General features: G+C 40.2%; 1 pseudogene; it reads left to right on the top strand.

Annotated features, from left to right (window-relative positions):
• The first annotated feature begins 615 nt into the window (after positions 1 to 615).
• LOC101032094 (catenin delta-1 pseudogene) lies at positions 616 to 2,121 on the top strand (annotated as a pseudogene).
• Positions 2,122 to 10,978: the final 8,857 nt, after the last annotated feature.

Raw genomic sequence — 10,978 nt, 5'->3', positions numbered from 1 at the left:
ATGACCTCATTCTTTTTTAATAGCTGCATAAAGTAAGACAGCGAGGGAGAGAGAGAGAGAGAAAGAAGAGCAGGAAAGATCCTGAAAGGAGGAAGAGGTGGCAAAAAAGCAACTGCCTTGCAGGATTTGTCCTTCTCGGCACATCGGCGAAGCCTTGGGTTTCTTTCTTAAAGGACTGCTTTTTAGAACTCCACATTTGAGCTCTCTGCTTCCTGCTTCCTCCTTGCTGTGGTGGCTGGGATGCTTCTTCCATGATTTTTTGACTCTAGACTGGGCAGTTCTCCGTGTGAAACAGATCAGCTGCGACCTTCTCTTAGGGTGAAGTGGGGGGGGGGATCTCTCTCCCTCCTTCTCCCTCTGTGATTCATCTTCCTTTTTACCCTGCCCTACTGCGGCTTGGCCCCTTACCTCCCTGGAGGACTCGGAGGTGGAGCCGACCGCCAGCATCTTGGCCTCTGTGAAGGAACAAGAGACCCAGTTTGAGAAGCTGACCCGAGCGCTGGAGGAGGAACGGAGCCACGTGTTGGCGCAGCTGAAACGCGATCAGGTCTTACCACGAGATGCCAACCCACCTGGCCAATGGCACACTCCCAGGATCACAGTCACCTTCTGTACAGCAGTGTCCCCAGGATGCAGGAGCCAGGGCAGACTGTGGAGACCTACACCCAGGAGGATGCTGAGGGATCCATGCCTGAGGTCCCTGTGGAGACCTCAGATGATGGGACCACTCGGTACATGGAGACCGTGGTCAGGAAAGTAGTGACGACCGTGACCACACGGACAGCATGGCCAGTGACTGTGGGACCAGACAGGTTGTCTGCAGATGACTCATCAGTTTCTAACTATATCCAGACTGGGTCATGACCCAAAGAAAGGCAACGGGGGACCTGGTTTAGGCGTGGTCTAAATGGCAATGGGGGATACGGATACAGTTTCTAACTATATCTGCTATATCCAGACTTTGGGTCGTGACTTCTGCAAGAATGGCAACAGGGTACCTGGTCCCTATGTGTGGCAAGCAGGCACTGCCACCCTTCCAGGAACTTCCACTACTCTCCTGATGGATATAGCCACCACTATGAAGACGGTTATCCAGGTGGCAGTGATAACTATGGCAGTCTGTCCTGGGTGACCCGCATTGAGGAGCAGTATAGGCCCAGCGTGGAAGGCTATGCTGGGCACTGAGTACACAGGATGTTTATGGGCCCCGACCCCAGGTTCGGGTAGGTGGCAGCGCGGATCTGCTTCGCTTTCATCCGGAGCCTTATGGGCTGGAGGAGGCCAGTGCAGTATGGGCTATGAGGACGTGGATTATGGTATGATGTCTGATTACGGCACTGCCCGTCAGACTGGGACACCCTCTGACCCTCGTGGGCACCTCAGGAGCTATGAAGACACGATTGGTGAGGAGGTGCTGTCAGATCAGTACTGGTAGGCTCCTTTGGCCCAGCGTGGGTGAGGAAGCTTGGATAGGCTGCACAAAGGAGGGCCCCATCTCCTAATTGGAGACAGCCAGAGCTGCCGGAGGTGGTAGCCATGCTTGGATTTCACGTACATGCTGTCAAATCCAGTGCAGCTGCGTACCTGCAACACTTATGCTACCGCAATGACAAGGTGAAGACTGATGTGCAGAAGCTCAAGGGCATCCCAATACTGGTGGGATTGTTAGACCACCCCAAAAAGGAAGTGCACCTTGCGGCCTGTGAAGCTCTCAAGAATATCTGTTTTGGACGTGACCAGGATAACAAGACTGCCATAGAAAGCTGTGAGAGTGTGCCTGCCCATGTGCAATTGCTCCAAAAGGCTCCTGATATGGACCTTACCAAAGTCATTACCGGAACCCTGTGGCATCGCACATCCCATGACTCAACCAAAATGGAGATTGTGGAGCACACACTGCATGCCTTGACAGATGAAGTGATCATTCCTCATTCTGGTAGGGAGTAGGAACCTAATGAAGACTGTAAGCCACCTCATATTGAGTGGGAATCAGTGCTCGCCAACACAGCTGGCTGCCTTAGGAATGAAAGCTCAGAGCGGAGTGAAGCTAGCTGGAAACTTCGGGAATGTGATATATGTACCACCTTTTCTTTATCCACTCTACCACTGATGGGCATTTAGGTTGATTCCCTATCTTTGCTACAGTGAAGAATGCTGCAGTGAACACTCATGTGCATGTGTCTTTATAATAGAATGATTTATACTCCTTAGGGTATATACCCAATAATAAGATTGCTGACTCTAGTGATATTTCTGTCTTTAGGTTTTTGAGGAATCACCACACTGTCTTCCACAATAGTTGAAATAATTTACATTCCCACCAACAGTATATAAGTGTTTCATTTCTTCACAACCTCACCAGCATCTGTTACTTTTTGACATTTTCATAACTATTCTGACTGGTGTGAGATGTTATCTGATTGTGGTTTTGATTTGCATTTCTCTAATAATCAGTGATGTTGAGGGTTTTCTTTTTTTTTTTTTTTTTTTTTTAGATGGAGTTTTGCTCTAGTTGCCCAGGCAGGAGTACAGTGGTGTGATCTCAGCTTGCTGCAACCTCTGCCACCTAGGTTTAAGCAATTCTCCTGCCTCAGCCTCCTGAGAAGCTGGGATTACAGGCATGTGCCACCATGCCCAAGTAATTTTTGTATTTTTAGTAGAGACAGGGTTTCATCATGTTAGTCAGGCTGGTCTCAAACTCCTGAACTCATGATTCACCTGCCTTGGCCTCCCAAAATCCTGGGATTACAGGCGTTAGCCATCACACCCTGCCAGTTTTTTTCATATGATTGTGGTGCATGTATGTCTTCTTTTGAGAAGTGTCTATTCATGTCCTTTGCTCACTTTTTAATATGGTTGTTTTTTTTTCTTGTAGATTTAAGTTCCTTATACATGCTGAATATTAGACCTTTGACAAATACATAGTTTGCAAAAGTTTCTCTCATTCTGTAGACTGTCTGTTTACTCTGCTGATAGTTTCTTTTGCTGTGCAAGAGCTCTTTAGTTTAATTAAATCTCATTTGCCAATTTTTGCTTTTGTTGCAATTGCTTTTGATGCCTTTGTCATGAAATCTCTGCCCGTGCCTATGTCCTGCTTATCTTTCTTTAAACAAACAACAATTTAACTGAAAAAGGCATCAAGAAAACAATTACATTTGCAATAGCGTCAATAAAATACTTAGAAATAAATTTAACCAAATAAGCAAAAGATTTAACAGAAAAGATGGTAAAACATTGATTAAAGAAATTGAAGAAGACACAAATTGTATATTCATGGATTGGAATAATTTATATTGTTAAGATGTCCACACTAACCCAAAGACAACTTTATGTAATCACTATAAAAATCTCAATGACATTTTCCACAGAAAGAGAAAAAACAGTTCTTTAATAGGTATGAAACTACAAAGAAAAACAAACAAACAAACAAACAAAAAACCAACAATTACAAATACATAAAGCAACACTGACAAAAAGAACAAAGCTGGAAGTATCAAATTTCCTGATTTCAAATTATGTTATAAAACTATAGACATCAAAAAGACATGGTACTGGCATATAGATAGACAGGTAAACCAATGGGACAGAATAGCCCCAAATAAACAAAACTATAAGTGGTCCACTACTTTTTAACAAGAGTAATGAATACACACAATGGGGGAAGGATAGTCTGTCCAATATATGGTGTTGGTAAAACTAGATATTCACATGCAAAAGAATAAAATTTGGTTCTTATCTTTCAAAATACACAAATTAAACTCAAAATAAATTAAAGACTTAGAAATAATACCTGAGATAATATATTTCTGGAAAAAAAAAGGGGAAAAGCTTCATGACATCAGTCTTGACAATGAGTTTTTATTCTAATGTGACACCAAACTTTTTTTTTTTTTTTTGCAACAAAAGCAAAAACAAGTAAGTGGGATGATTCCAAAGTAAAAAGCTTTTGCACAGTAAAAAAAAAACACTCAACAAAATGACAATGCAGCTTATAGAGGGAAATATTTGTAAACCATATATCTAATGGATTAATATCCAAAATATGTAAGAAATTTACACAACTAAACAGCAAGCAAACAAACAAAAAACCCAAATAACTCAACTGAAAAATGAGTAAAGGACTTTTCCAAACAGGACATAAATATGGCCAACTGGGATGTGCAAAGGTGCTCAACATTACTGATAATCAGGGAAATGTGAATTGAAACCACGATAAGGCACCACCTCATTCCCATTAGGACAGCGATTGCCAAAAATGTAAGAGATAAGTGTTAGTGAGAGTGTGGAGAAAAGATTGTATACTATTGGTGGGAATGTAAATTAGTACATTGATTACAGATAACATTATAGATGCTACCATATGATCCAGCAATCTCTCTTCTGAGTACATAACCCCCAAAATGAAATCAGTACCTTGAAGAGATGTCTGCACTCCCATGTTCATTGCAGCATTATTCACAATAGCCAAGACATGGAAACAACTTATGTGTCCATCAACAGATGAATGAATAAATTGTTGTATATTACTCAGCCTTAGAAACAAATAAGACCATTTGTGAAAGCATGAATGAATCTGGCAGATATTTTGCTAAGAAAAATCAACCAGACACAGAAAGAATAACACTGCATGATCTCACTTCTGTGCAGAATCTAAAACAATCAAATACTTAGAAGCAGACAGTAGAATGATGGTTCCTCAGAGTGGTGGAGAGGTGGAGGAAATGAGGAGACATGGTGCAGTTAGGTAGGATGAATTTGTGCAGCGATACAATGTACAATATAATGGCTAGGATTGATAATTCCATATTGTGTGCTGGAGATTTTAGATTTCAGGTGTTCTGCTTCAAAGTAAGGTAGCCATGTGAGAAGAAGGATATGTTAATCCACTTGACTGTGGTAATCATTTCGTATATAGATACATATACCAAAACATGTACACCTTAAATATATACAGATTTTACTTAAAAGTAGCAAAACACTTAGAAGGTCTTTGGGAAGAAAAGAAATGACTAAAAAGCCTTAGAGAAATTTAGATTGAAGTTTTATAGATAGAAAAGCTGATGTGAGCAAAACCATATGCTATATGAGAACAAAAATTCAGAGAAAATGCTGGCCTTTGGAAGACATAGATGCATTATCCTGGGTGGTCACTGAGTTGATGAAAATACAGTGGTATTTTGAAGTCAATAGCAGAGTATGTAAAGATAATCATGCATTTTTCTCATAAAGAATAAGGACAGGACATTGAACATAAGGTACTTTTGTTGAGAATTACGTGGGTTTCCTGTTAACATAAGAGTTTCTCCCCTTACTGAGAACACAGGGCTGCAGAAAGTGGATAATGAGACAATCATTAGGCTTAACCTAGCCAATCAAAGACTAGGCAAGAATACTTTTTGAAATTCAAACTATGAATATATACATATGTAATTCTTTTACAGAAAATATTGCACTTTAGGAAAAATTTAAACAATTTTTTTTTGTTTTTTTGTCAAAATTCATCTGTCATGAAGTCATAGTTGAAAAAGTTACATTTAAGACTAGAAATGATCATGCTGTTTATTTAGATGATCTGCCAATGAAGCCTCATTTAGACTGTTCTCTAAGTGGATGTTTAGACACCAAAGCAGGTGTAAATATTTTCCAGTAAATTGTGGGGAATATATTTTTTAAAAACCAGAAACCTTGTGATTATCTATAATTGGTCTAGTTTCAGATAAGGAAATTGAGATAGAAGCATAACAAGTATCTTCCAGTGGACGTAAGAACTTTCTGTGAATATTAAGTTACCAAAAAATGCCAACTAATGTGTGTTACAGGACACTTCTTATCATGAAGGTAAAAAAAGAATTGTGAAATTAATCTTCAACAGTGAAAGAGTCCCCGTGAGACTGGAGGTTGAAAAATGACCATTTTGTTTGGTATAAAAAGATGACCAAAGACCTCCAAAAATGTTCAAGTTGACTTTTGGAAAAATAAGCCACATGACACCTGCATTAAAGGGTACTAAGAAAAGTCAAAACGCATAAGGAAGTCAGGGTGAAAGACCAAACTTGTCAAGGAGCCCTGAGAGTGCTTCTGAGTTTGGCTCATACAAATTATAGAGGTTAAGTTCTCTCTCTCTCTCTCTCTCTCTCTCTCTCTCTGTGTGTGTGTGTGTGTGTGTGTGTGTGTGTGTGTGCATATGTGTGTCTGGAGCTGGGGGGTGTTGAAGGACGCAGTGGTGGTTGGTACATAGTTTGTGTCTGAAGGGAATAAAGTCCCAAGGCTTTTGCATATTTGAAATAGCTGACCAAGGACTAGAGTCTTCTTTTGGAAGTAGGGAGAAGTATGGAGAGAGAAAAACAAACAAACAAACATGTCTTTTGGTGTCAGATAGATCTAGTTTTAATTCCAGCTCTTTGGTTTATGAGCTGTGTAAAGTTGGGCAGGTTGCACAGCTTCACTGACTTTCAGTTTTCTCCTGGTGAAGTGGGATGAATAATACCTATGAGATCATGTAACTGAAGTTCTTACCACATAGGGAGGGTTCGTTGTCTTCTAGGTCTTTCTTGGCAGATACAGCAACCACTAGCCACATGTCACTGTTGGACACTAGGAATGCAACTAGAATCCCATATTAATGTGTTTATGAATGGTATTTTGAATATATTAAGTTCAATAAAAATATGTCATTTAAATCAATTTATCTTTCCTCATTTTTCGTTTTATTTTTCAATGTGGTCACTAGAAAGTAAAAGTTAAAATAACCTCTGTGGCATTCATTGTATTGTTCTTGAATAGTTCTAGATATTCTCCTTATTTGTTCTTGAATAGTTCTAGATATTCTCCTTATTTGTTCTTAAATAGTTCTAGATATTCTCCTTATTTGCAAAGAGCTGATGACCTCGATAAAGTGCTAAGATAAGGACAGTGATCGGAACTCCCAACATCCTCGGGAATAAGCTTGAAGAATGTCGTGGCGTGACCAGAGGTGTGAAGGAGATGGCAGAGAAAGGAGCTGGAGTGAGAACCAGGGATAAATGTTTGAAGCAATGATAACAAAAAGGCTGATACATAACATCATTGACTTTAGCTGGTGGGAGACACTGCTCTACACTAGGGGAGTGACAGTTGGGTGACCCTCTCTGAATTGGAAAGAGCCAAAGGTGAGGCTTCTTGGACAATGGAGCTGCAATGTTTGGAGAACATAGAGTATGATCACGGAGTCCTAAGTTGGCTGCATGTGTTTTACCTTGGGGTTGGCAAGCTGGCAGCAGGCGGGATACACTGAAGAGCTACGGAAAGGCTACACCCAGCCCAGGGACACTCTCTGGGATCACAACCCACAATTATGTTCATGGGAGCTCAGGGTGTTACTCACATAGTTTGTATGTCACCTTGCAGAGCCGTGTGTCAGTAAGTGGGAAGAGGTTGCATGTGGTTTGGTTTTAACTGTAGTATATAGGGAAACCTTGTTTTAAAGAGCTTTAAAGAACTGTGGAAAAATTAGATTATAGAAAATGTAGTGAAAATATCCAATTATGGTTAAAATTTAAAAGCCTAACTTCAAGGCCAGAGGGAGAGTGAAATTGAGACAAGGGAAAAAGATGTTCTTTAAACCTAATGGTGTTTGGTTTATAAGCTCAAGTTGAGTGTTTACTTCCATTGTTTTCAACATTTTATTGCCTTTTTTTTTTTTTTTTTTTTTTTTTTTTTTTTTTTTAATTCTCTCGTCTCTCTCTCTTGGCTTGGAGTCAGTATCATCCTCTTGAGTGCAGATGGCTGGCTTTGACTGATTTTGCTTTCACCATGTGGCTGTGTGGAAACCTATCCAGACGTTTTTTCTGAAGCCCTGCACCGCCGGCCCCCCACTTCTCTCAGCTGGATTTGCCCTGTGAATTAGATCTTCAATTGTACATCCCTCTTTACTTTGCCGGGTGGGATCTTTGATGCAGAAACCTTTACAGATGTATTATTATTATTATTTTTTTTTGGCTTGAATTTTGGATTTTAGCTTGTGTCTGTGTGGACACTCTGTAATCTAAAAGCAGTTTCACAAATAGAATTGAGAGATAAAGTTAAATATTAATACAACCCAGAAGTCTCAGAAGTAATCAAAGTGTACCGCGATAGGCGAACATCAGGCACCAAGAGCAAAGGCAGGAAGCCGCGGGAACAGAGCTGCAAACATTTATCGTCTGTTAAATGTAGCTGGTTCCGATTTGCTTGCTCTGACCAGTTCCACTGATTCTTTCAGGACCATCTGGGTTACGTACAAAAGCGTGGCTCTCAGATGGTTTCACCAGCTTCTCTCTCTGCAACAGAGATTAAAACAGGGAGTTAGGTTTGGAGTTGCAGCCTTCTGTAGCAGATACTCTAACTGTCCCACCAACAGTGTGTCGCACTGACTTTCTATGACTGCTGACAGATGCACACACAGCCAGTCCTGCGGAGGAGGAGTCTAAGCCTGGGAAGCCACGAACACTGGGTAAAACTCACGCTGTGGCCACCGACTGGCTGTGTTGTCCTGGGCAGCCTCTTTTTCTCTCCAAATGCAATGTCGTCACCTAGAAGTGGAGATAATCATACAGTGTGGGGATAGTCTGAACATGGGATGAAATGTCTTTGTAAAGCATAATGGCCAGGGTTTGATGGACAAGGTACCTGGGGAATCTGGGTTTTTCTTCCTTAACTCTTCGCTTTATTCCTGGTCACATTCTAGGCATAGCTAGACAGGGTTGGGTTTTGGTGAGCACCATTTACTAGTCCTTTGTCTGTGTGAGAGTCAAATTTGTTTAGCAAAGAATGAATCTATTATTCAGAACCCATGAATACATTATTCTAACCAAGTGAGAAAGAATGACGTACGTATGATCATGTGTGTATAAATGTGTGTGTAAATATACACAAGTAATCATGTGTGTATCAGATGTGATGTGCCCTCAAGAGGTTGGTGAGGAAGTAAGGGTAGACTCCTAGGCCCTATTTAGGGGCCAGATCCCTAGACTGCAGGATCCAGTGTCTCCTTGGTACTTTGAACCTGGAATGCAGTGATAGGATGGAAAACATGGTTACAGCCAATCAATCCTTTGGTTTACAGCAGTGAAAGGAGCTAAATTGTTGTGCGTAACAACAGTGGCTGGTGAGTGGGACTTCCTGCCACTTATCACTTGTTGCTTTAATTTTTGGCAAGATGATTCTTATTATGTCTCCATTTTCTTTTCTCAGAATGGAATAATAATGACTACCTCCTAGCCAGGCGTCCCCAAACTACGGCCCCCGGGCTGCATGCGGCCCCCTGAGGTCATTTATCCGGCCCCCCGACGCACTTCAGGAAGGTGCACCTCTTTCATCGGTGGTCAGTGAGAGGAGCACAGTATGTGGCGGCCCTCCAACAGTCTGAGGGACAGTGAACTGGCCCCCTGTGTAAAAGTTTGGGGATACCTGGGACCTAGACTAATTGCGAGAATTAAGTAATTTCTTAATTCATGTACAGTGCTTACTATAATATCGTTGCATAGTATTCTCTCAAAAGGTAAAAGCTTTCATTATTATTGTTATTGTTGCAGTTATCATTATTACTATTGTTATTAAATTCCTACTCTTAAGATGTCTGAAGCTACTCTGATTTCTGTTCTTTTGTGACCTTGTTTTTCTATCCTTCTTGATGATTCTGCCATACTTGATATCCTCCTAAAGGTTTATTTTCTATTTACATTAACCAGAATCATTTTTCTTGTTTATTGTAACAAGATACAGGCATTTGATCAGGAAGCAAACCCTAATACTAAAATTCTTTCCCACTAAACCTCAAACATTGTTTATTATACTTGACTAATGGTTTTCTGGCCTCAATAGAGGAAAATCTTTAGTTATCCTTTATTTAAAAATCGAATATAATTCTTCCTGAAGTCACTTATTGTAATTATTTTCACTTGTTCTTCCTTTAGTCTTCTATTTCTAGACACTTACATAGAAAGAAAAGGAACACTGGGTGTAGAAAGCCGAGCCCTAAAACAGTCTATGGGCTTTTACTGTGGTGGTCAATTTCCAATCCGAAAAAATTAATTCTGGTAAACCTGCCTATAGGATGCACACTTACTATCCCCGTTTTCCTGTGTCTTGTTCATATTCCTATTTCATAGAACAACTCTGCTAAGCCAGAGCTTACCATAAACTACGAACTTAATAAGAACTATTTTGTTGTTTTTCCACAGGTAGATTTTAAGTCATACATGGACTCATATTTTTGCTTGACTTTATCTCATACATTTTTGGTGTTGCTATTTTCATTTATAAAAAAAAAGAAGTGCTGCCAATAACAGGAGATAAACAGGAAACAGCTGATTTGATCCTGATGGAAGAGACTACTAAGGTAGAAGGAAATCAAGTGAACACAAGTTTTAAGGTAATGTTAGGAAAATTTTAGTGGTTGTGAATGCTTTTGAGAACACCAGGTATGAAATTGGATTGCATTATCCCTTTCTTTCTCTTTCATCCTCTTCTTTCATTCTTGGCACCATTCTGTTTTGAATTATTTATGTAGATAAATCAGAAATTTTACCCTTTATTTAGCAAGAAATGTGTCAGCATTTAACATTCATTTAATTTTGTATTGGAAATGTAGATCGTATAAGTTTCGCTCAGGCTTTCCACTGGGGCTGGAGACAATAGAGCAAATTGCCAACCCCAGGTTCCAGCTGCTGGCCTGCCATAGACTCCCCAGCAGATGCTCCATGAGTAACATGTGCATGTCCAAGCCAGTATTTGCTTTGAGATTTCATGCTGTCAGCATGTTCTTGACTCTGTAGAATTGCAAGACCATAGCCTGGCCTTTATACTGATTTGTGAGCAAATTATTTTCATGCTGTTTTAATTGGCTTTATTATACAGCTTTTTCTGTGAGGTATAACCTAGGCTCAACTGTTATGCCACATCATCACTAAAATCATCTTTTAAGCACAGCATTTAAAAAATCTGATAATGAACTTTAATT

This window comes from Saimiri boliviensis, chromosome 10, assembly GCF_048565385.1.
Source record: "Saimiri boliviensis isolate mSaiBol1 chromosome 10, mSaiBol1.pri, whole genome shotgun sequence".
NCBI lineage: Eukaryota > Metazoa > Chordata > Mammalia > Primates > Cebidae > Saimiri > Saimiri boliviensis.
Note: the sequence above shows the minus strand (reverse complement) of the source record. Positions and strands in the feature narration are given on the sequence as shown.